Source organism: Triturus cristatus, chromosome 7 (assembly GCF_964204655.1).
Source record: "Triturus cristatus chromosome 7, aTriCri1.1, whole genome shotgun sequence".
NCBI lineage: Eukaryota > Metazoa > Chordata > Amphibia > Caudata > Salamandridae > Triturus > Triturus cristatus.
Window position 1 is genome coordinate 1,045,277,392 of NC_140590.1, and position 22,962 is coordinate 1,045,300,353.

The 22,962-nt window shown below is 44.5% G+C and overlaps 1 protein-coding gene across 2 annotated transcripts in view; it reads right to left on the reverse strand.

The window, feature by feature from the left end:
• The window catches only part of TCERG1 (transcription elongation regulator 1), a 698,295-nt gene extending 683,623 nt beyond the window's left edge, over positions 1–14,672 (reverse strand). For both annotated transcript variants that reach the window (XM_085618107.1, XM_085618106.1), the window contains exon 1: positions 14,549–14,672. The gene's annotated coding sequence lies outside the window, so the exon portion shown is untranslated. The remainder of the gene's footprint in view (positions 1–14,548) is intronic.
• Between the last annotated feature and the right edge of the window lie 8,290 nt (positions 14,673–22,962).

Sequence of the window (22,962 nt, forward strand, 5' to 3'; positions counted from 1 at the left end):
TTATTGCAAATATTTTGTCAGGAGAAAGCCAAAATTGATGCAGAGTGCAACAAGAAGATTACTGGCAGGTTATAATAAAAAAAAAAATTGTTTAAAAAAAACATTATGGGGTGTCTGCGGTGGCCTCCCCGAAAGAGGTGGCCATACCGGCCCGCCTTCGCTTCGTCCAGCTCAAGATACTCCATAGGGTCTATGTTACGGGGCCGAGGCTGATGCGTATGGGCTATACTGTGGACGGGTTGTGTAAGCGTGGGTGTGGCTCTTTGGGGACCTTTCTCCATATTTTGTGGGAATGCCCGGATGTGGCGCGATTCTGGAGTGGAGTGCATGAGGTTTTGCGGGTAGTTACGCGTGTGCCGCTGCTGCCCGAGGCGAGGAGATGTCTTCTGAATGTGTGGGAGCCAACAGACTACTCGGTGCCGCAGACGTGGTGGGTGACTCTGGGATATATGGTGGCCAAACGTGACATTGCTCAACTGTGGGGTTCCCAGAGGTCGACGACTGTCTCGGCGTGGAAGGATAACATGGATTGGTGCATGTTCCGGGAAAAGGTGGTGTATGTTGCGAGAGGTAAGCCTGGGAAATGGGTGAAAGTGTGGGGCCCCTGGAACGCCTACCGTGGGGGAATTTGTACCCCGCCGTTATTGCCCGATCCGTCACCGGCCCCGTCTCCTTAGCCAGTTTGTCTTTCCGGTTCTGGGTAATGAGTTTACTTAGTCCCCGTCCTGACCTTTTCCCTCCCTCGATACTCCTATGGACTAGTGGGGTCCCCCTCCTCGGGGAGCACATGCTGCTGTTTCAGATTGTGGGTTGCCTTGTGGATTTGTTTTTTGTTGTTATTTATATTAAAAGAAACCGTTATGTGGGGTCCGGATGGTGTGGCTGCCACCGCTTTCCAACTCCTGTGACTTTCTCTCTGCCGCAGCATGCGTGCTATTGTCTGTATCACATGCTCCTTCTGCTTGCTAGCGGCCGGCCTGAAGGTTGTAGGCCCATCTTTGTATATTTTTTGGATTCTGTAATAAACGGTTTCAAAAAAAAAAAAAAAAAAAAAAAAAAACATAATGCTGCCTACGTCTAGGGCAGTGTGGGATAAATTAACATGGTTTATTTTTTCAGACTTCCATGCCTCTGCACATATACAGAAACCAAATACCAAGAAGGAATGGGTTACCATATTTCACAAAACAATTCCACATTTGTACGTTGACATCCAACAATAATTAGGGATACCAGTACTGTAACCAGTTCTGTATTCAGAAGGGAAGTAGAGTGTCTCTCTTGGGCAGTGCATAATAACAAGTTTTTATTGTTATGCAACATAATCGCACTCATTTTATTAAATTTGGCAAAACAGTCGGTACCTTATCAAAAGCCACATAATACGTTTACAATTACATTTACAATATATGTACTTAAGCTGGCTGTGCTCCAAAAGACTACAATTGTAACCCTGGTTTTTGGCAATCCAGCAAATGTTTTTAAGGAAACCCGAGAACATATCCTAGAAAGCGCTTTTCAAGATCCACAGTGTAATCGTAGAATGGTAAAGCCAGGATTAGCAGTAACACGAATTTTCCAGCCAAGCTAAAGAAAATGAAGATGGCGAGGAAAGTGTGGCGGATAGTAAGAGCAGAAACCCTACGGAGCTTTTTGGTGACCTTTTCATATAAAGGGATCTGAAAATCAAGTATTTGTTGGCACAAAGCAGAAAGGAGATGAAGAAGCAAAGCATGACACTGGGGAGTGGAGGTCACATTTTTGTCCAAAAAGGACTATATAGCAGTACCCTATGCCCCAGTATCGTTAGAATTCACCAAATAGGCTAAGGGTACATTGCCAACATACTGCATAAGCTGTTGCTGTGAAATGGGGGGGGGGGGAAGTATCTTTCCACTCATTTTGAGGAGCCCCACCCCATTCACCTTGCAGCCCCCGTCGGCAACCGAGAGAAATTGATCCCTCTTTTAAAGCATCAAATCTGTTCATTTTCCAACAGGTTCTGCACCACATGTTAATGCTTTGATGCATGCAGACTAATAAACAAGAAAGTAAAAGAATCCAAGTTACTCCATTGCACGGCACCACACTGGCACCAGGTGTATACCTTTAATACTGATGAGATTTCCTTTACTGGAAAGGACAGGGTCATGATGAATGTGAGAGGAGGTGACAGGGAGTGCACGGTTATGAAAATGGAGTCAGAATACATCATCATGCTCAATAGCAGACATCCAGGGGGTCTCAATCAAGACGAGGAACTTCATGTGCACATTAGCGGAGATTTCAGACTGTGTATATCCTTAACCTGTCTCTGAAGATAGGAGATAACATGGCCACGTTATAACCTCCAAGATGGTGCATTTTATTTTAGAAACCAATGAAGGAAATGGGATCTCTCGTGAGGTCTCTCTAATAACCCCCATGTTTATCCTAGTGTTTCTGTAACCCGTTCTTTTCATGTCTTTTTGAGATTGATGCTGCCACATACATTTGCATCTTGTTGCATCAGCAAATATTGTAGATCATTCAAATACAGAGTAGTTTTTGGAATGTCTTTTTTCTTTTGTTTAGCACTTCTACATTACATGGGATTACATATTTCATCATGTTCCCTCCATAGTCACTCTTTCGTGGTATTGCGCTTTAAAATTTGATTGTTATAAGATTTGAGACGCAAAGCCACTTGGCTTGGAAACATTTGGGTGCAATTACTTTTTACAGAGCAGTCGGTTCGAAAACGCAAGCTTAATTTGGAGAGTAATCAATGTGTTTTTCCTTCATTCTTTTGCCACTTGGCAGCTGTACGAATTTTTAACTCTGCAATCTCGTCTCCAGAGACTAGTGTGTTTGAAAACGCGATGTTTAACCTGGAGCGTAATTAATATGCATTTCATTTATTATTTTTGCCACTCTACAGAAAAGCTGACATAGTAATTTCGGATTGTCAAATATTGCAACAATTGTAACGAACTACTGAAGTTTAATAATAGCATGTGCCTTGATTCCCTATGATGCTTTGGCTCAAATGTACAAAATCAGCATGATTATCCAATGCTAGTAACATATACAACACTAATAGTGACATAAGCTAGTCTGTTCACTAAGTTTACGGCGATGTGATGTTTTTAAGGGAATTGGGGCACATTTCACTGCTACATGTAGCTTTGACAAAGATAGCCAGGTCAAAACATATCAGCCAGCTGAATATATGATTGCAGAACTAACATCCTGGAGTGCAAGATTTTTGTGTTGGTTGAAACACACAGTCTCCAGTAGGTAGTTATAGTTAGGACCTAGTTTCTACATGAAAAGCATTGCTTGGTTTGCTAGTAACTTTAGCGCTGTTTGATTCATTTATTTTATTCGAGGTTTTATAGAGCGCAAACATGCCCAGTTAGGGTATCAGAGCGCTTTACAGGGATAAACATGTTACGTACAGGCAAAATACAAGGAATGGGGGTTAGGGAATTGAACACAATAGGACAAAAGCCAGAGTTCTATACAATAATCAGAATCATCACAAACTTTTCAAAACTAGCTTGCCACTCACTTCAGCTGCTTTTTGGAGAGTTTCAGGATGACTCATCAAGCAGGGACTGAGAAAAAGGGCAAGGGTCCCAAAACATTTTCCCAATGCACACTCCCCTAGGGAGTTTGAACATGACTACAGCCCGAACTGCATAACTGAATTACAGCAAATTTGGTAGAAAACTATCTCTGGGACCAGAAAGAGTGCGTTTTAGGTCGAGCCTACAGCGCTTGCACGGTCAGGCGATCTGTTGTACGTAGTCTGTGGGGTCTGACTGCTCCCACGCTGTGTGTCTTTTAAAAATTGGCGGATCTATGTCCCACTTTTTTTTTTTAAAGTTCACTCTCATGGAGTATTGCCATGGGAGCGAGCAGCGACGCACAAGGTGGCTGCTGCGGCGGGACACACGCTTTGCTCAGACAGCCCTTCTGTGTGTGTATTTATCTGGTGGGAATAATGCGTTCAAGCCACTGACTATGGATTTACTTGATGACTTTCTCCCCGGTTTTGCCTGCATGCTTTTAATTTGATTTCTGTACTTTCTAGTCTTTTGTTTACCTTTAATTTACATTATCCCATCTATTTACATTATGCGTCCCACAAGTAATCTCCCTGTGCCCTCTTTCCCCACCCCCTCACACAACACTCGCTGCCCACCCCCGCTCTACTTAGATCGCAGTTTTTTTAATGTAAATTTGTACAATTATAGAACGTGGGCACGGGGTGATTACGTGATTTGTGTAGGAAGCTGGCTCTGTATGTACTATAGCAAAGTAAGGTATAGTGTGCACAGAGTCCAGTGGATTCCCAAACGGCTTACAGAGGTAAACATAGATAATACCTTACTCTCCATTTGTGGTAGTGAGGACGAGCAGTAAGCAGGGATGTGGCATCTCTATAGCCCGATGCCCGGGGCATATTGTTTGGGGTCAAGGGCAACAACTTTTCACGTGTATTTTGTCCTTGGGACAAGTAGGCCAAACCCTCTACAGCACAAACCATTTGGCTACCAGCTTACAGTACCACATTATGGATCAGGGAATGGCATTGCCTGTAGTTAAGGTAACATTTGTGTCCATGTGTTAATGCTGTTCACACTTGTATTTATGGTGTATTAATGCAAAGCCTCTATTATTAGGGTGAGCACTCCAAGTAAATGTTGTAAGCTCCAACTGCACTACCGACCGCGATTCCAGTATAAAAGTGTCCACACACGTTTTCAAGGTTCGAAATATGTGGCTATGTATAATGCTCCCAGAATGCTCAGATTAGATACAAATATTTGCAGAAGCTTGAAAGCAAGATTGATGATGCTTTGCTTTCAAAATAAAAAGGTCACAAAAAATGCAAAAACATTTCGCTAAACTACTGAAAATTTTTAGGTACCATTTCTTTGCAGCATCATTTAGTAAAATGTGTTGATGTATGCTAGTATGTCCCAAAAATATTCATAATAAAAAAAAAAATATATAAAAAAAGTGTAACCAGTTTTAATAAGATTATGGGAAACAAAAGTTAACAAGCATTGGTAAAGCCAGTAGGTCTGAAATTGGTGGTCAGCCTTTTGGTTTTGTCAATGCGTGACTTGCTTTGGCATGTTTTTGTAAATCCTTATTGTTGTGGGAGCTGCTGGGACATCACCATTATAACAAACATTGGCAAAAGCAAAAATTATTTTGGTCTCAAATTCAAACATGAAAATTCTAAAGACAATTTAAGAGTTCCGTCGTGTGATCAGGTGGTGACTAAGTCAGTCCAACAAATGCAAAGTTTTATATCCCACCGCTGATCGACCAATGTAGGAAGCTGGCTCTGTATATACTATACCAAAATTAGGTTTAGGGTGCCCAGAGTCCCGTGGAACCGCAGAGGTAAAAGTAGATAGCACCTTACTGTCCATTTGTGGTAGTGTGGGCGAGCAGCAAGGCTGTATCAGAGGGTAGTATTGAGCATTTATTGTACACCCTCAGGAAAGAAATGATTTCACACACTCAAAAGACTGAAGTCTGACCAATTTATTTTGTATATTATTCATCTGTATTTTATTTCTAGAACCAAGCCGGGCCTGGTACTGGTAAGTGTATTATTCATAGAACAGTTGGAATTACTTTTCAGTCACTATTGAGATTACTTTGCAAATTACTTTTCAGATTACTTTTTAAGTTACTTTTTCTACTCAGTGTGATATGCCTAGTTATCACACTGGGACATTTCCTAGATAAAAGGTGAGTAAATCAGTTTTGGGAACAATACAGTTTCTTATGTTACATACAATTCTCCAACTCCACACTAAGAACATTTTTCACAGAAAAGCAGTCAATGCAATCCTGTGTAAGGAAACAAAGTTATTGGTTTAATGGTGAGTACTTAGTTTTGGGAGTTGGGTTTCTGGGGTTAGAACAAGAGTTCCCCCAGGGTCAAGGATGTGCACTCAAAGCACCCTCAGCAGCACTAGGGCGGCCGGGTGTAGAGTGCGGAGGCCCAATGTTATCCAATTGGGGATAGTGGGCCTCCGGTTGGTGGCTGCTCACGGGCAGGCCACACAGTTGAGGGAGCAAAGTTCCTGGACGTAAGCTCAGGGCAAAGGGGTGGGGGGGGGGGGGGGGGGGGGGAGAGGGGGTTCAAGTAAGCACCCAAGGTGCACCAACAGCGGCACTAGGGCAGCCGGGTGCTGTTTTGGCATCTGGTGCCCTGTGAATTTCAATGGGGATTCTCCGGTTCGAACAAACACTGCAGGCTTGGGCACAAAGATCTTCTGGAGCTGACCACCAGTTGGAGAGGCAAGTTGGGATGTCGTGGGATGCCAGGACACCGTCGGTTGGGCCACCCAAGGACGTGGGGCATCGATGCAGGGGGGGGTCAGCATCGGATTCTTCTTACCAGCTCCGGTCGTGGTCGGAAATGTATGCAGTCTGCTATTCCAGTATCTTTGCCCTCTTGCGCAATGCCTACCTTACTTATTAGTCTTGGACACAACCTTTAAAAGACAGCTGGCAAACCAGTGTTCACTTCAAAGGGTGATGTATGTTTGGGAATGGTGGTACAGTTCTTTTACCGTCTAATCATATGCAAAATTACACAGCATGGATCCATTGATCCAGTAATATAACTAAACTTAAGGATTCCCAACCTGTAGGCTATGCACCACACGTTTCTCTCTAGATTGAACATACACCCTGATACAGTGTCCAAATGGCCCTTCTTTCTGGCAATTGGGATTTCAACATATGTACAATCACAGCTTAAATCCACCCGCCTTGCTGAGACATGAAACCTACAGCAGTCTTAGGGGAAGCACTCAAACCAGTTACCCTGCAGTCTTCTAGTCTGTATTTAGATCCCCTATGAATGTGTTAAGCAGCTACGCCTTGACTGGGCGTTCACCACCCCCCTGACGATTGAAATGGAGTTTCCCCAACTTCCCTAATAAGCAACTCAAAAGCGGGCCTATAGTGAGGCAAGCAAAGTCACATGAGCACCTGCAGGGAAATTCCTTCTAAATCCTTACTGGTCCAGTGGTGTAAGCGAGATCCCAAAGGTAGAGTAAAGGATTGGACCACTGTCATTCTTTTTCTGCATACGTCCTGGTGTTTGTAATCAGCCTTCATTCACACCTGCTCAAATGTTATCAGTAACTTCCCCAAAAACAAGAGATTTTCATTATCAGAGATCACTGGATTTTACACTTATTTGGGTGCTGCAGCAAGCATCTTACCTGGGTGAAACCCTGCACCCCAGAAACAGTTAACTGACTGCCTCCACCTAGGACCAGCCATAAAGGGAACAAGCCTTTGCAATGCAATAGGTAACGCATTACTGAAAGTTTGGGCTACTGGCGTTGCATTTTTATTAGCAACACCAATAGCTCAAACTTGCAGTAATGCGAGGCCTATTGCACTGCAAATGCTTGTTGTTATTTGAAGTAAATCCGTTCAGCAGTTTGAATTATTAAAGTAAAAAGATTTATACGCATCTAGAGACGCTGACCCTCCGTGGATCCGACAGATCTCATGGTGAGATTTGATTGGCTGGCAACACTTCAACCAGGAAGTGTTGGCATCCCCCTTATGTGATTTGGACTCAAGTCCAAACATTTTAATTAAAAAAAATAAAAACACAAGGGGGCAGGGTGGAAATACCCTAACCCCCTAGGCCTGTTGTGGGGGGTCCCAGAGGGACCATGCCTAGGGCGGAATTTTTTTTCTCTTCCTATTCTACTGCGAAAAATTAAAATCAATAAATAAGTGTGCTTGTTTTGTATACGCCCACGCAGGGTGGGCCAGGTCTCGGAGCGGGGGTGTATTAATATACCTGGATGGGACCCCCAATCCCCTGGTGGATTTTCAAAACTGGGTAAGCGGCCACACTGCCTACCTTCCGGGCAAATTATGGCCCCCGGGACCCTATTCCCCGCTGTGCATTCCAAAGGGAGGGGGCCGCACGTCCCCCCCCTCACAGAGCCATTAATGGCCTGGGGAACTTAACCCTCAGGGCCGGGCTCCTGCTATGTCCTGGGACGCCAGTCCCCGAGACATTGCATGTTTGTTCTCGCTTGGTGGGAGCAATTTTAAAGCTCCTACCAAGCGAGAGCAAACACTAAGTCTCCGCGGGTGGGAGTATTAAAAAATTGACACGGGCAGGGAAACAGATAGCATTTTTGCACTGCTTCCTGTGTGCGAGAGCAATGCCAACTTCCGATGGAATGATGGATACGTTTTGCCAGCTGGCCCCCGCAAGACACTGGGTACCCTGGCTGGGACCAGGGCAACCACCACTGACTGGTCAGGCCCTGACGGATGGGGTCCCCGGAGCCAAAATCAATCCAGGGAGGGGGGAGCCACATTGCCCCTTCTCCTTTCAATTGGCCAGGTATTGAGGGATGGTGCCTCCTGGGGCTGAAGTCGGCCCATGGAGGGGAGGCCACACGGTCCCCTCCCCCCCCCTATTTTTGATCGACCAGGTCCCGGGTATGAGGTCCCTGGGCCTATATTGGCCCAGGGAGGGCCTCCCAATTAATAAAGGGTACAGAGCCCGGGGGATTGGGTTCCCAGGGCCAAATGCACCTGGGGAGGGGGGCAACATGCCCCCCTCATTTTTTATGGCTGGGTCCAGAAGCCAAAATCAGGCCAGAGAGGGGACTGCGTGCCCCCCTTCCAAGTTGCCTGCAAGTGGGAGGTTGGCCACAGGCGAGGCTCTGCGGACAAGCACGGCAAAAGACAGTACATGGGTTGGCTGCCTGCAGGTGGCGGGTTGGCCACAGGTCAGGTTCTGCAACAGATGCTCCCACACCGCACGGCCAAAGGCTGTGCACAGTGCTGAAATGAGTGCATGCAGAGGGTTGGACGCTGGCCCTGTGGCCGACCCCCTGTTGCGCACGGCCAAAGGCTGTGACAGTGCAGGAGAGGCTGACCCTCTGCCATACACAGCTTTTGGTCGTGTGTGTGTGTCAGGTGTTGGATTAATATATGTCCATCAACAGTTCTTTTTGCATTTCTCACCCCGAGTGGGACGGGTATGCTCAGACGTAAGTCCCGTGCTCTCCATGCCTCTGGAATCAAGCTATCCTGGCTGAAGAGGGGTGAAACCCCGAAACCGGTCCTAGGATGCTTGTTTCCAGTCCAGGGAGGACCTGGCCTGGCAGTTCGGGCTGGACTGTTCCCATGGGGCACAGGGTCAAGACTGATTTGCATATGGCTGAGTCAAAACTGAAATGGCATGGTGAGCAAAAAATCGATGGATTTAGGCCCAGATCTCTGTACTGGGGTGAATGTATGACATTGTTCTGCATACTGTCCATCAACAGTTCTTTTTGCATTGGTAATTAAGTATGACTTAAGGTTTAAAAAAAAATAGAAATTCACTGGGGAAAAAAAACCAAGGTTACTGGGACTTTATAGTTAGGAAATAAAATGTGTTTTTAAACCGTAGATGTTATAGTTAGGTTCACAATCTACACACACAAAATCACAGAAATTCAGCACTTATACTTATCTGAAGAAACTAGAACTCATGCCCCAAGGTAACTATAACTTGAGCCCTCGCCATGCAATGATAATTACCCCACATGTTGCATCAGTCCTTACATCTTCTAGGTAATCCTTCCAAATATCACTGCAACATTTGCAATACATTTATTGATGGGAAAACTGTGCATGGCAGGGGCGGCGAGTCATATTTACCATACGGCACATTTTACAGTTTCTTCAACTAACTGCTGTATTTCTATGGTGTTGTGCGTGAAAATTCTGAACCTAACTATAACGTCCCTGGAACCTTTGGTTTTTTTTGTGAGAATATATACATTAGGTGGGTTTTTTTTGTGTTTGTTTTTATTTTTGAACACACTTAAAATGTTTACAAAAGCTTGTTCCATCAAATGTAATTAGACAATCATGCTAATACATTGCGACAACAATACAGTGCATTGGTCTAATCCACCGGTCTTGTAATCTACAAACGTACTCCACTGATCAACTATTAACGCCAAACTTAGCTACTTTGCTCACTATTCTAGACCAACATATGGACAGATTTTTTGGGCCAACTCACATTGCGCTTGCTTGCTCTACCAGATAATCCACAACATATGTTCTATCAAGGTATTCAAGAAGAATCCAAGATCTACTATAGCACTTTTTATTCTTTAAGAGGTCTGGCCTAAAAAATTAATTACTTTATACCCTACTGAAATTGCATAACAGTGGTATAAGCAGCAAGACATGGCGTGCAACACAAAGTTAAGCACCCTAAGCACAACCTTTCCAGAACAAACTGTGCTATCAAGTTTGTTTCTAAAGATACATATACCCCACATGAACGATTACGCACTAAAGGCAGCACTGGACTATAAGTGACTACACTCCCCTTACGGGAATGCCTGAAAAGAATAAACAAAGAACGTCCAAGCCAAGTAAATTCAATATTTAGCTGTTGATGAATGTCAGAGAGAAAGTGTGTTTGAGCGCCAAGTCACTGCTGCCTTTCTGCTCTGTTTTGTCATATTTTCACTTTCCCATTACATTACGTCCAACATTAATGACTGCAGCAGCGCAATTAAACATTTTTTGAGGGGGAAATTAATTTTCTAGATATTACAAAGGCTCAAACACTGCTGGGTTAGAGTGTAAACATCGTCCCTCCTCATCTGCACCTTCGTAGCTCAAGCTACCAAACACATTCGCACATCCTATTCATACCCTTGCCATTAATTCCAACAACCGTGTTACCTCAATGCCTATCAAAAACCTCTCCGGAAAGTGCCGGCCTCCCAGACCCAATTACAAACTCCATTATCAACAACATAGCTCCAAACTAGATTGCCGTGAACTCTCAACACACTGAAGACCCCTCCCAGGTACCCCTCACATCTTTTCGCATAGTGCTGAACAGGTTTTAATGGACAGACTAATGATTAAGTACAGTGGAACATTGCTGGACATTTTATTGCCCAATGCAATAAAGCAGAATATACACTAAAGTATTTATGGTCGTGGTATATAGTGAAATGTTACTCTTATTTACAAGTACACAATTGGTCAACTTCTGTAGTACAATGATGTTCACAGTGAGCAGCACTGCCCGTGTCAACACAGTCATTTAGATGAGCAAATCTAGCACAATAATATCTACACACAATCCTAGAAAAATGCAGACACAAAAGTGAGCAAATGGCAAAATGTACTGACTTTGTACTTTAAAAGCAGTCAAGGAGGAAAGGCACCATATCAAATTTTCGGTTGCAATATGGGACCCAAGAAGCTGTTTGAGGTACAAGACTTCACTATTTCTAATTTCTATACTTCTAAAACTCAAATCAAAAAACATTTAGTAAGGAAAGCCATACAAAGACAACAGATAAGGCAAACCATGAGGATGTAAAAGTTACAAATATGTGATAAGGCTTTAAGTATGGTGATATAAATCAAAACTAAAACTAATTTAATGAAGAAACACTTGACAATTTAGGATGCCTCGAATTTGCTGACTGAGCAAAAGAAAATGGTCTTAAACAAGACAGCAAGAATCACTAGATTTCGGATGAAAACTTTACACCCCGGCAGAAAACACCAATTGCAACGTCCTTCGTGTGCATAAGCATGTTCTAGCAAGCCACTAGCCAACAGAATATATCTCTAGAAAATGTAATGCCTACTCAAGAATTGCTTTGAGAAGCTATGAATTTGAATGAAATTGCTTTGACAATTAACTTATTTGACATTATATATTAAAGAAGTTTCTCCTGCATTTTCTGTTGTGAAGCCACTATAGTAAAATCATCTTGTTGATATGGCCACATCTCAACAAATCACCCAGCCACCTCCATTTCTGTCATGGTCTAGGAAGCCTCCTATAGAGTGGTCACAGTGCTTGAGGCATTTTGAAAATCGTCTGGTTGCCATTGATACCACCAATTATAGTCCTGTGTGCAAATTTGGGCTTTTGTTCGGCTGGCTTGGCCAGAGTGCTCAGCAAATGTTTGACAATTTGCCATTGGTCTCTGAGCCTCAGGGTCATTCTAGTGATGACCAGTGGAATATTTATAGTGAAGCAGTTGAAAGACAACACGGTTTTTAAATGAGCCATGTATAATGTTGTAGAGGCACAATTTCTTCAACCGTGAACAATTTTCCGAGGAAGGCGTGGAAGAGTGTGAGCCAACATGGAGAATATTAGCTGCAAAATATGAATTTGGTATTAATTTAATTTAATTTAGATACTTATATGCTAGATCAATTTGTGTTTGTTTTTCTAGGAAGATCCAGGAAAGGTTGCAAAGCTGTAGGAATCATACACTAACAGAAGTTATTGATTCAGGCAAAAGTATACAGAGATCCTTGATTGCTTCGAAAGTGTTGAATGTAGAAACTGCAATAAATATCTTGTCTACACACAGATTCTGTTTGTGTAGGTAATACGTATGAGAAAACACCAACAAAAGATCCACAGGCACTTCTTATAAATGTTGTTCAAAGAACCAACTAAGTTATTTTACAGGACTATTATTTGGCCCAAAACAATATACTTACTAACTATTCTTAAATATAGGCAATCATATCTAGACCAATACTATCATAGTATCAATAATAGTCTGACAATGTACTCCTTGGGCCTTCATAGGTGGTTTAATATGGGTGGAATTCTCTTCGATACAGTTATAACTTATAAGGATATGCAACGGTCAGAGAGATTCTCCATTTATTTATTTTACTTTCAGGTCTAATAAATGACTTCTTGATCTATATATATTTGCCGATAAGTAGTTGGGGTATGGCAGATTGCAGCCTACTTTCCGACAAGTGTTGTGCTTTTATAACGGATAAACGCGGTTAAGGTGAGCTCTCTTCTTGAACAATCAAAAACAAATGGATGTTTTAGTCTAAACGTTGCTGAGCACAGGTTAGTTGGTGGATCTTATAATGGGTGTGATCATAGAGTATAGCTTGATCACTTTTATATAGAAGGAAGAAATAAGGAAAGTATAATTTTATAATGTATTTATTTGTGATAAAATTTAGCACATCATATTAATAAGTATTGTGTCCACCTATGGTGGAATTGTCTCCATCTACGCAATAACAGATGTACAATGAGCACATGGGTGTTATGGTGCAGGATAAATACAGTAAGTAAGTTCTATATAACCAAGACAAATGTTATTAGTTTATTTATAGCCCTGATGAAGTCAGAGATGCAAACGCATCCTACCTGACGAAACACGTGTTGCCTATATGTGCATTTGGAGAAGGTGTGGATAGAAATCATCTGGAGAAGACGTTTATAAACATTTGATGGAATAAAAGCAGTTGGAACAAGGACGGATTGGACTGTGATTTATATATATGGAGTGGTGCTCAGGATAAACTGTGTATACATTGTGGACTGGTTTCTGGTCCTAACTTTTAGAGGTATTGGTGGCTGCCCCATACCTTGGAGCACACAACGTGATAATTGATATATTGGACTGTAGGGACTATTGTGATTACGCACAAAACCTTGCCATAATTAGCTGTGTTTACATTAGCAAAATTGACATGGCTATCAAGGGAAAGGACATAACTGGTGGGCAAGATTTAGCTAGAATGGGCTTGTATCTTGTACAGGCAACCCTGTAATTGTTGAAGAGTTACTGATCACCTATGTTGGTGGGGTCAGGAATATGATTGAGAGCATATTTTGCAGGAGTTTGAGGATTTGTTTCGTGAGCAGGTGGGAGTAAAGGGTTTGAACATGAGATCAGACTCCGGGACAACCTGTGGTACACAAAGTTTGCCCTATTTTACTAGATCTTTTAACTAGTCCCCAGACATGACCATATCCTGACCAGTGGATGGATATCTCCTGGTAAGTTTAGCATGATTGCGCGCAAATCCAATTAGCAACTAGGTTGAAATTGCAATGGTGCATTAGTGTGGCGTTATAAAGAGTCCGGAAAAGGGGGACGCATTCAGCAGTGAACGATCATAAACAAGACAATAATAAGCACATTAATCATTGAGATTATTATTTTTTAGAGGGCATGCAAAATACGTGTCAAAAGTAAGATCCAAAAATGTCCTGGTGTATTTAAGGGTATTGCCACGGTTTAAGCCATACATTTTAATTTAAAAGCTTCCCTGCATACACTGTTTCTAAGCGCCTAGAACGATCTTACACGTGACGTGTATGAATTACACGAAAACCCATTATCCAGTGAGCCAAGGGTTCGGTCTCCCCTGCAAGATGGGAAAGAAATGCCGTAGCGGTCGCTGTCTCTACGTCGGAAGAATACGTCACATATATCCAGAACTTCAACAGGATAACTGACCACGCAACTGTACAGGGTCGAAGGGAATGCTGCTTCCCATAGAGCCTGGACTACACAACAAACATCACATCCTGCGAACTTCAGCAATGGCCCAATGACCTGCCGTATTTAACAGAAACTCTGGTCGCTCCAGGTTCCAGAGGCTTTGACTTTAAGAGTTTCCGTGCTTATTCTACAAACAAAGAGGCAATAGACCGGTGCAGACGGCTTACCTTTTACCGGCGGCGACTTCGGCGTGCTAGCTAGGCCTGCAGCGGGCCTCCTCCTGTTTCCTCCGCCTACTGCTTCCTCCTCCTCACCTTTGGGAACGACTAGTGGTTGGTCAAGGGGCTTGCGAGACGGTCAAAAGACAACCAATGGTTGATCACGCACGGGTCACGTAAAGTTCAAGCATAGACAGAGTAGAATTTTTTGCCGTCAGGGAAGCTCCATCAGCAGAAGCGCATGCTCTTTTTGGAATATGCATGTTTGTTCTAGTTTGCTTGTTCCCGTCCGAAACCTAGTGCAATAAAGTTGTTTTTGTTTAAAAAAAAAAACGCGAGAGTAAATTTATAGTTGTCTGATCTGACGAAAGTCGCCTCCTATGAAAGAACTCTATAGTGTTAGGTGTGTGCGAGTGGTTTGGTGGAATGCTGAAGGGGGAGGGTGTTGGTATTAGGAAAGATGGTTAATGAGAATCCTTAGGCACAAATACTTTAGGAGTAACTAACCGGGAACATTTGAGAAAAAAATAAAACAGTGGTATTTAATTTCCTCCGTCTCCCGGTTCCTCGTCTCAGTCCTTACCCGTGATATGAGACTTCGTTTGCAGAAAGGCAATTCGCTTGTTCAAAAACAGAAATGGATAAAGGGAGAAAGTGCTTCACTAATCGGAGGCATCTTTGAAGGGCGATGTCGATGGTGTCTTCGATTTCCATGCCCCCGACTGAGCTCCAGGCCATTATTAACGATGCTGTGGCAAGTGTCCTGGAGTTGCATTCTACATCGCTGCATAAGCATGAGGCTGGGACTGACATGATTCATAGCTGCCAAGGTCTCAGATTGCTTATGTGTGACATTTTCATAATTTCAGTGTTCTTATGAGTGACATGTAAGGGGAGAGGATGTGGTCCGTCGGCTAGACTGCCGACTTTGGTGCTGGAAACCAGGGTTTGAGCCTCGGGGTCGCGTCCACATCCTGTGATATTGGGCAAATCACTTAATCTCCCCGTGCCTGAATGTGTAACGTAACCAGTGGTCATGTAAAGTGCTCCAATACCTTCCGGTCGAGTTCACGCTATATAAAATCTGAAAAGAAAAAAAAACTCTATGAGTGACACTTTCTCGCAAAGATGAGGGAAACATATACATATCAGAAATCTCATCCATTTGAGCAACGAGGAAACTGTAAGAAGATCTTAGAACTGCTGCAAACACCAGAAATGAAAGGACACTAACTGCTCAGGAGGGCCTCGTAGTGATAAATCAATGCTAAATTGCCGGTAATATTTAAGTGAAAGAGCTGGTGAAGAAGTGCACCCCAGCTGCAGACCCCAACTAACGAACAGCCAAAGTTCTAGCCTGCTGATAACAGTCACAGTCAGTTTAGAACTGTGAGCAGAGCTGTAATGAAAAATTAAATAAAATTAGGAGATAAGTACTTTGGCACTAGTGTGAGTGACAGAGCGAGCATCACCACAGTACAGGAAAGCTCAGTCACGACGACTCTGGTCATACTATGCGCTTTACATGCAAATGAAGTCTTTGATGACAGTTTTAAGCACACTGTGTAGATTAGGATTGAAATTTCTGAATTGCAAGTAACAAAACAATCTCTGTGACAAAAGCAGTAACCCCCTGAGCTACCCACATAAAATACTGTTCTGTGATATGCAGGATACACGTTCTTTAAAGCAGGGATATTAACCCTCTTTCTGTGCTACTGGGGGAGTCAAAAGTTTAATGAGACAAGTCTGATCTCTTTGCAGCAGGTACAAAAGGGGGTAGTGATGGACGGAGCATCCGAACCAATCAAACACTTACACCCAGTCAACAGATCTGGGTTTGATCCATCACCGTTCTTTAGCCCACACTGCCACCCCAGTTCAGACATGGCCATATGCAAATCAGTCTGACCCTGTGCCTCATGGGAACAGTCCAGACCGATCTGCCAAGCTATGCCTTCCCTGGACCGCAAACAAGCTTCCTCCTGTAGAGTGCAGTTGTCTCACCCTAGGTGACAGGAGCGCTCATGCATCAGCCCGCACCAGCTACAACAGAGAGCTATAGGGCTGGTAAAACCATGATTTCCGGGGGCTGGTGCTACGATTAACGTGACAGAGATTAAATCTACTTAGTACGTGCTGGGCCCAGGCTGTACTTAGCAAACTTGAAGCTCTTGTAGAAAACGTGTGCGCACATACCGGGGCAACTAGGACTGAGACTTTAACCAACTGTTAGCATGCCGCAATTCAAGCATGTGTGCAGTGCACCATGGTATATGCATGTCTTTCACACAGGGATAGTTGACATTAGAACAATGGGGATATTTTCTGGTGTAATAGGCTTGGCGGACTAGACAGCTTCTTTTTGTGCCGTCCCTATGTGCAGCTAAATATAGTGCCCACTAGGAAGTGGGCAAGGAAACAAATCATTTTGTTTTATTTACCCTCACACACCCTAGTGGTGTCATGCTTCATCATCGGGTCACTCTGACACATAAAAGTCAGGGTGGGCTCAACCATATTTCAGGGAGCTCTTAGAGAAATTATTGGCCAGGGGCAATTAGAGATTAAAACTCCACTGGCAGATCCCAGTTTCCCTTTATTCTTGGATCTGTCAGGGATGTTCAAATTAGAGATGAACGGGTCAATTTATTCCCCCTGGCCAATAATTTCTCCAAGTACATGACAGATTTTGAAAAACAGGTGACAGTAAAAATCACAAACTCATCATTCAAAAGCTGTAAAAAAATAAGAGCAGGACGGACTTGAAAAAAGTCCTTATCCTTCAGAAGTGGTATGATAAAAGTTCTGCTTGGGGCAAAAAAATATTTGTAAAACATTACAAAATGAAGGGTATCCTGTGGAGACACGTTGTTGCAGCCACAGGCACCCAAAGACCCCAAATCACAGCATCCTCTGGGGGAGACTAACAATAAGTGTAGCAAATCAAATCTGAACCTGGTGAGCAGATAGCTACCTCTATTATTTTGAACTAAAGCGAGATAAGGTTCCATCCGCTGAGTCGTTGTCAATGACACTTACTTCCGCACCATGGGTTTCAGCAGGTCTAACTCTTCTCACACCAGAGCTCTTCATTCTAAGAAGTTGGACTTTGTCCATTGCCAATCCGCTTTACAGATGCCCTCTGGGCTAGAGAAGAGCTCCCCCCTCCCCAGTTGTATAAAAGATTCCTTGATATATTTAATCCAAGGAATTATTAAAGCCCCATCAAGCACAATGCAGTCTTTCAATATCAACCTGGTCTGGGAAAGGGCTTCTCTGGACCACAGTCTAATCCAGCCCAACAATGGCTAGAGAGCTAATAGGTCACTCAGATAACCTACCCCCAATTCTTCATGAGCACACATTGAGGGAGTACTTTTGGGGACACAGAGTAGCCGCTGCAATAACTTATTTTCCGTTACCTGAAAGTGGCCAGGTGCCCTATACCCCCAGACCTCACTGTCATATGAAGCCTTAGAAATGCATTCAGCCTAATATATTTTCATCAGGGTCTTGAGTTGTTAACTGCCCAGCCTTGATGCAAACTGGAGAACTGCAGCAATAGATCTCAAAAGCTCCTCAGTCTTAGCACCCACCAGGGGTTTCCACTACATATTAGAGTCAAACAGGACTCCTAGAAATAAAAATACTCTCACCTTAGCAATAGTTTGATTACAGATTCTAAAATAATTTGATTTGGCTGATATTGAGTCCACAACCATGACATATGATTTAGAAAGATTAACTGCCAAGTCGAAGTCCCCCATAAAATCAATGAAAGAGTTTAAAAGAATTTGCTATCCCCTTGCAGTCTCGGCCATTAGGACCTCATCCTCTGCGTACAAAAAGACAGGAAGCGGGCGAATGCCTACCCAAGGGCAAATGCAAAAACAACAATTGATGGACAGAATGCAGAACAATGTCATACATTCACCCCAGTACAGAGATCTGGGCCAAAATCCATCGTTTTTTTGCTCACCATGCCATCCCAAGGGCAGTCAGCTTTAGTCTCCAGCAAAGCCTGCTATTAATGTAAAGGGTGTAGGAAGCTGACTCTGTATATACTATACCAAAATGAGGTATAGTGTGTACAGAGTCCAGTGGAACCCCAAAGGTACGCAGAGGTAAAAGTAGATAGCACCTTACTCTCTATTTGTGGTAGTGTGGGAGAGCAGTAAGGATTTATCAGAGGGTAATGTTAAGCATTTTTTGTACAAACTCAATCAGCAAATGATGTCACACACTCAAAGACTGAACTCAGACCAATTTGATTTGTATAAAAAAATTATTTAGTTGTATTCATTTCCTAGAACCAAGCAAGACTGGCACAGGCAAGTGTATTTGATAATTTTTCAAGGCAGGTTAAACAATACAAGCAAGCTGAATGAAAATGGCCTTGTTACAGGTTTGTAAATGCTTTCAATACGGTGGAAATTACTATTAGATTACTTTGAATTACTTTGCAGATTACTTTCTTGACTACTTTTTCTACTCAGTGTGATACACCTAGATATCACACTGGGACATTTCCTAGGGAAAAGGTAAGTACGCATTTTTTTTTCTTAAAGTTCAATACAAAAACCAACTCCACACTTAGAACATTTTTCAAGGGAAAACAACCTCAACTGCATTAGGGGGGCCGGATGCAGAGTGCTGACGCCCAATATTATCCAAAAGGGGATGGGGGCCTCTGGCTGGTGGCTGCTCACTAGCAGGCCACAAGGTTGTGGGAGCTAAGCTCCTGGGGTTTAACGCTCAGGGCAAAGGGGGATCCGATTTGGCACCCAAAGTACACCCGCAGTGGTGCAGAGCTGACTGGGTGAAGAGTGCTGGTTTGGTGTTGGGTACCCTGTTGATTTCAATAGGGATTCTCCGTGTTCAACAAAGACTGCATGCTCGGGAACAAAGATCTTCTGGAGATGACCACCGGTTGGAGAGGTAAGTTGGGATGCCTGGGGATTCTGGGACACACTGTTGGTTGGGCCACCCAAGGCCGTGGGACTTTGGGTGCAGGGGTGACTTTAGGCATCGGGTATTCTTACCAGCTCCGGTCGCGGTCGGGGGGATCCCCCAGAAAGAGGCTGCAGGCTTCGCTTGGAGATTCAAGGTAGGTCAGAGATCACCAGATCTCAGGTCAGAATTGCCGGGTAGACCTCCTCATGGTGTTGGGCCGCTCAAACTCGGGCCGTGGGTGACGGGTGCAGAGTGGTGCAGACTCACGGTTTTGGCTGGAGTCTGAGTCTGTTGGTGAGCAAATCCGGTGCTCACGGGAGACAAAGGCTTTTCTGTGGAAGGCAGGGCAGGTCCTCGTGTTTCTTGAGGTTGCTGGCTGCAGGACACACCGGAATTCCACTGGAGCAGGTTCGAGGTGAGGACAGGCCGGTAGAGCTGTGGCCAAGTTTCAGTGCGGCATTTCGGTCCGTCGTCTTCTTTTCTTCTTGGTCGGTTTTTGTCTGAGGAGGTAAGGTTGGGGGTGGCCCCTAAATTCTAAATTTACAGGTAGGTATGGGTCCCTTTCTTGGGGTGGGTACACCCCCTATTATGCCCCACTCTGGTGGGAGGGGGGCATATGCCTCACTCTGGTTGGCTGGGTCCCCCCATCTGCAAGATGGCGGGGATTGAGAGTTGTGCTTCACCTCGCCTCCCGCACCTGAGGGGTGGAGTTGGCAAACAAGGGCACACCTCCCTCCCTCACTTGGTTTTCCTGACAATTCTCCTGCCCAAAGTGGGGGTCAGAACCTTTGGGGGCCAGTCGCTGGAAGCAGAAAAAGGCCTGGGAAAGCTCACAAAGGTGGCAAGCCTTTGAAGCTTCCTCTTCGTTGACCCTGCCCATCCTGGCGGAGGAGGCTCGCCACCTCGTCCAGGACGTGCGTTGTTTCAGACCCCCCAGCGAAAGGAGTGGCAGACCTATGCCAGGGCAGTGGGTTGTAGGCATGGCACACAGGGATGTGTGCCATGTCAACTCTTCACTTTGTTCTGCACCAAAACACGCAGCCTGCAACGGCAGTGTGTATGTGTAAAGGTACAGGGCCGCCAAGGGTGGCACAATAAGTGCTGCAGCCAATAGAGGTCTTTCCTGGCTACAGTGCCCTTGGTACATGTAGTACCATTTACAAGGGACTGACCTGTGGCCAAAAAGTGTCAATTGGGTTTTGTCTTCAATGCAGTTTTAGGGAAAGAACATATGCCCTGGGTACTAGTGTGACAGGCACCCAGGACATACTCAGTCAAAGCACATCAGCAGTTTAGCAAAAAGTGGGGAAAACCATGCAAAAAAGAGGGCACTTTCTTATACAAGCCCCCCAAATGAAAGAGGATGAGACTAACCTTTCCCTAGAGAGTCTTCATTGTCTAAGTGGAAGAACCTGGAAAGTGTATCTGCATTGGCATGGGCAGTCCCAGGTCTGTGTTCCACTTCAAAGTCCATTCCCTGTAGGGAGATGGACCACCTCAAAAGATTTTAACCTTTGATCTGCATTAGCCATTTGAGAGGTCTGTGGTCAGTTTGAACTAGGGAGCGAGTACTAAGCAAGTATGGCCTCAGCTTCTTCAGGGACCAAACCAGAGGAAAGGCCTCCCTCTCAAAGGCACTCCAACGCTGCTCCCTGGGGAGAAACCTTCTGCTTATAAAAGCAACAGGTTGGTATTGGCCTTCATCATTGGTCTGGGATAGGACCACTCCTATCACTAGCTCAGAGGCATCAGTCTGCAATATGAACTGCTTGGCATAATCTGGAACTTTCAGAATTGGTGCTGAACACATTGCTTCTTTCAGGGTGTCAAAAGACTTTTGGCAACTAACTGTCCAGTTAACCTTCTTGGGCATTTTCTTGGAGGTGAGTTCTGTGAGGGGAGTCACAATGGACCCATATCCCTTCACAAACCTCCTGTAGTACCCAGTCAAGCCAAGGAATGCCCTGACTTGGGTCTGGGTTGTTGGAGCTGCCCAGTCCAGGATGGCCTGGATCTTGGGCTGTAAGAGCTGTACCTGGCATCCACCAACAAGGTGGCCCAAGTACACCACAGTGCCATGCCCTATCTGCCATTTGGATGCCTTGATAGTTAGGCCTGCAGTTTGCAGGGCTTTTAAAACCTTCCCAAGGTGGATCAGGTGATCCTGCCAGGTGGAACTAAAGACAGCAATATCATCAAGATAAGCTGCACTAAAGGACTCCAACCCAGCAAGGACTTGATTCACCAACCTCTGGAAGGTGGCAGGGGCATTCTTTAACCCAAAGGGCATAACAGTGAACTGATAGTGCCCATCAGGTGTGGAGAATTCTGTTTTCTCTTTTGCTCCTGGGGCCATGCCAATCTGCCAGTACCCTGCAGTTAAGTCAAAGGTACTTAGAGATTTGCCTGCCCCTAATTTGTCTATCAACTCATCTGCTCTTGGGATAGGGTGAGCATCTGTCTTGGTGACAGAGTTGAGTCCTCTATAGTCCACACAGAACCTCATTGCTCTCTTTCCATCCTGTGGCTGAGGTTTGGGGACCAGAACCACTGGGCTGGCCCAGGGGCTCTCAGAGGGTTCAATAACCCCTAACTCCAGCATCTTGCTGACTTCAGCTTTGATGCTTGCCTTGACTTGGTCTGACTGTCGATAGATCTTGTTTTAGACAGGTGCACTGTCACCAGTGTCCACATCATGGGTACACCAGTTTGGCAGACCAGGGGTCAGGGAAAAGAGCTTAGCATACTGTTGCAAGACTTGCTTGCAGTCAGTCTGCTTTTGGGCAGAGAGGGTGTCTGAAAAGACAACTCCATCTACTGACCTATCATTTGGGTTGTAGGAGAGGAGATCAGGGAGAGGTTCACTCTCTGCTTCCTGTTCCTCATCAGTTACCATCAGCATGGTGATGTCAGCCCTGTCATTGTAGAGCTTGAGGCGGTTCACATGGATAACCCTTTTGGGTGTCCTGCTTGTGCCCAGGTCAACTAAGTAGGTGACCTCACTCTTTTTCTCAAGGATAGGGTAAGGACCACTCCATCTATCTTGGAGTGCCCTTGGTGCCACTGGCTCCAAAACCCACGCCTGTAGCCCAGGTTGAAATTCAACCAGTGCAGTTTTGTGGTCATACCAGTGCTTCTGAAGCTCCTGGCTGGCTTCAAGATTCTTGGATGCCTTTTACATGAACTCATTCATTCTGGACCTTAGGCCAAGCACATAGTCCACAATATCTTGTTTGGGTTCTTGGAGAGGCCTCTCCCAACCCTCTTTCAAAAGACAGAGTGGTCCCCTCACAGGATCACCAAACAGAAGTTCAAAGGGGGAAAACCCTTCTCCCTTCTGTGGCACTTCTCTGTAAGCGAAAACCAGGCATGGGAAAAGGACATCCTATCTCCTCTTGAGCTTTTCAGGGAGTCCCATGATCATGCCTTTCAATGTCTTGTTGAATCTCTCAACAAGGCCATTGGTT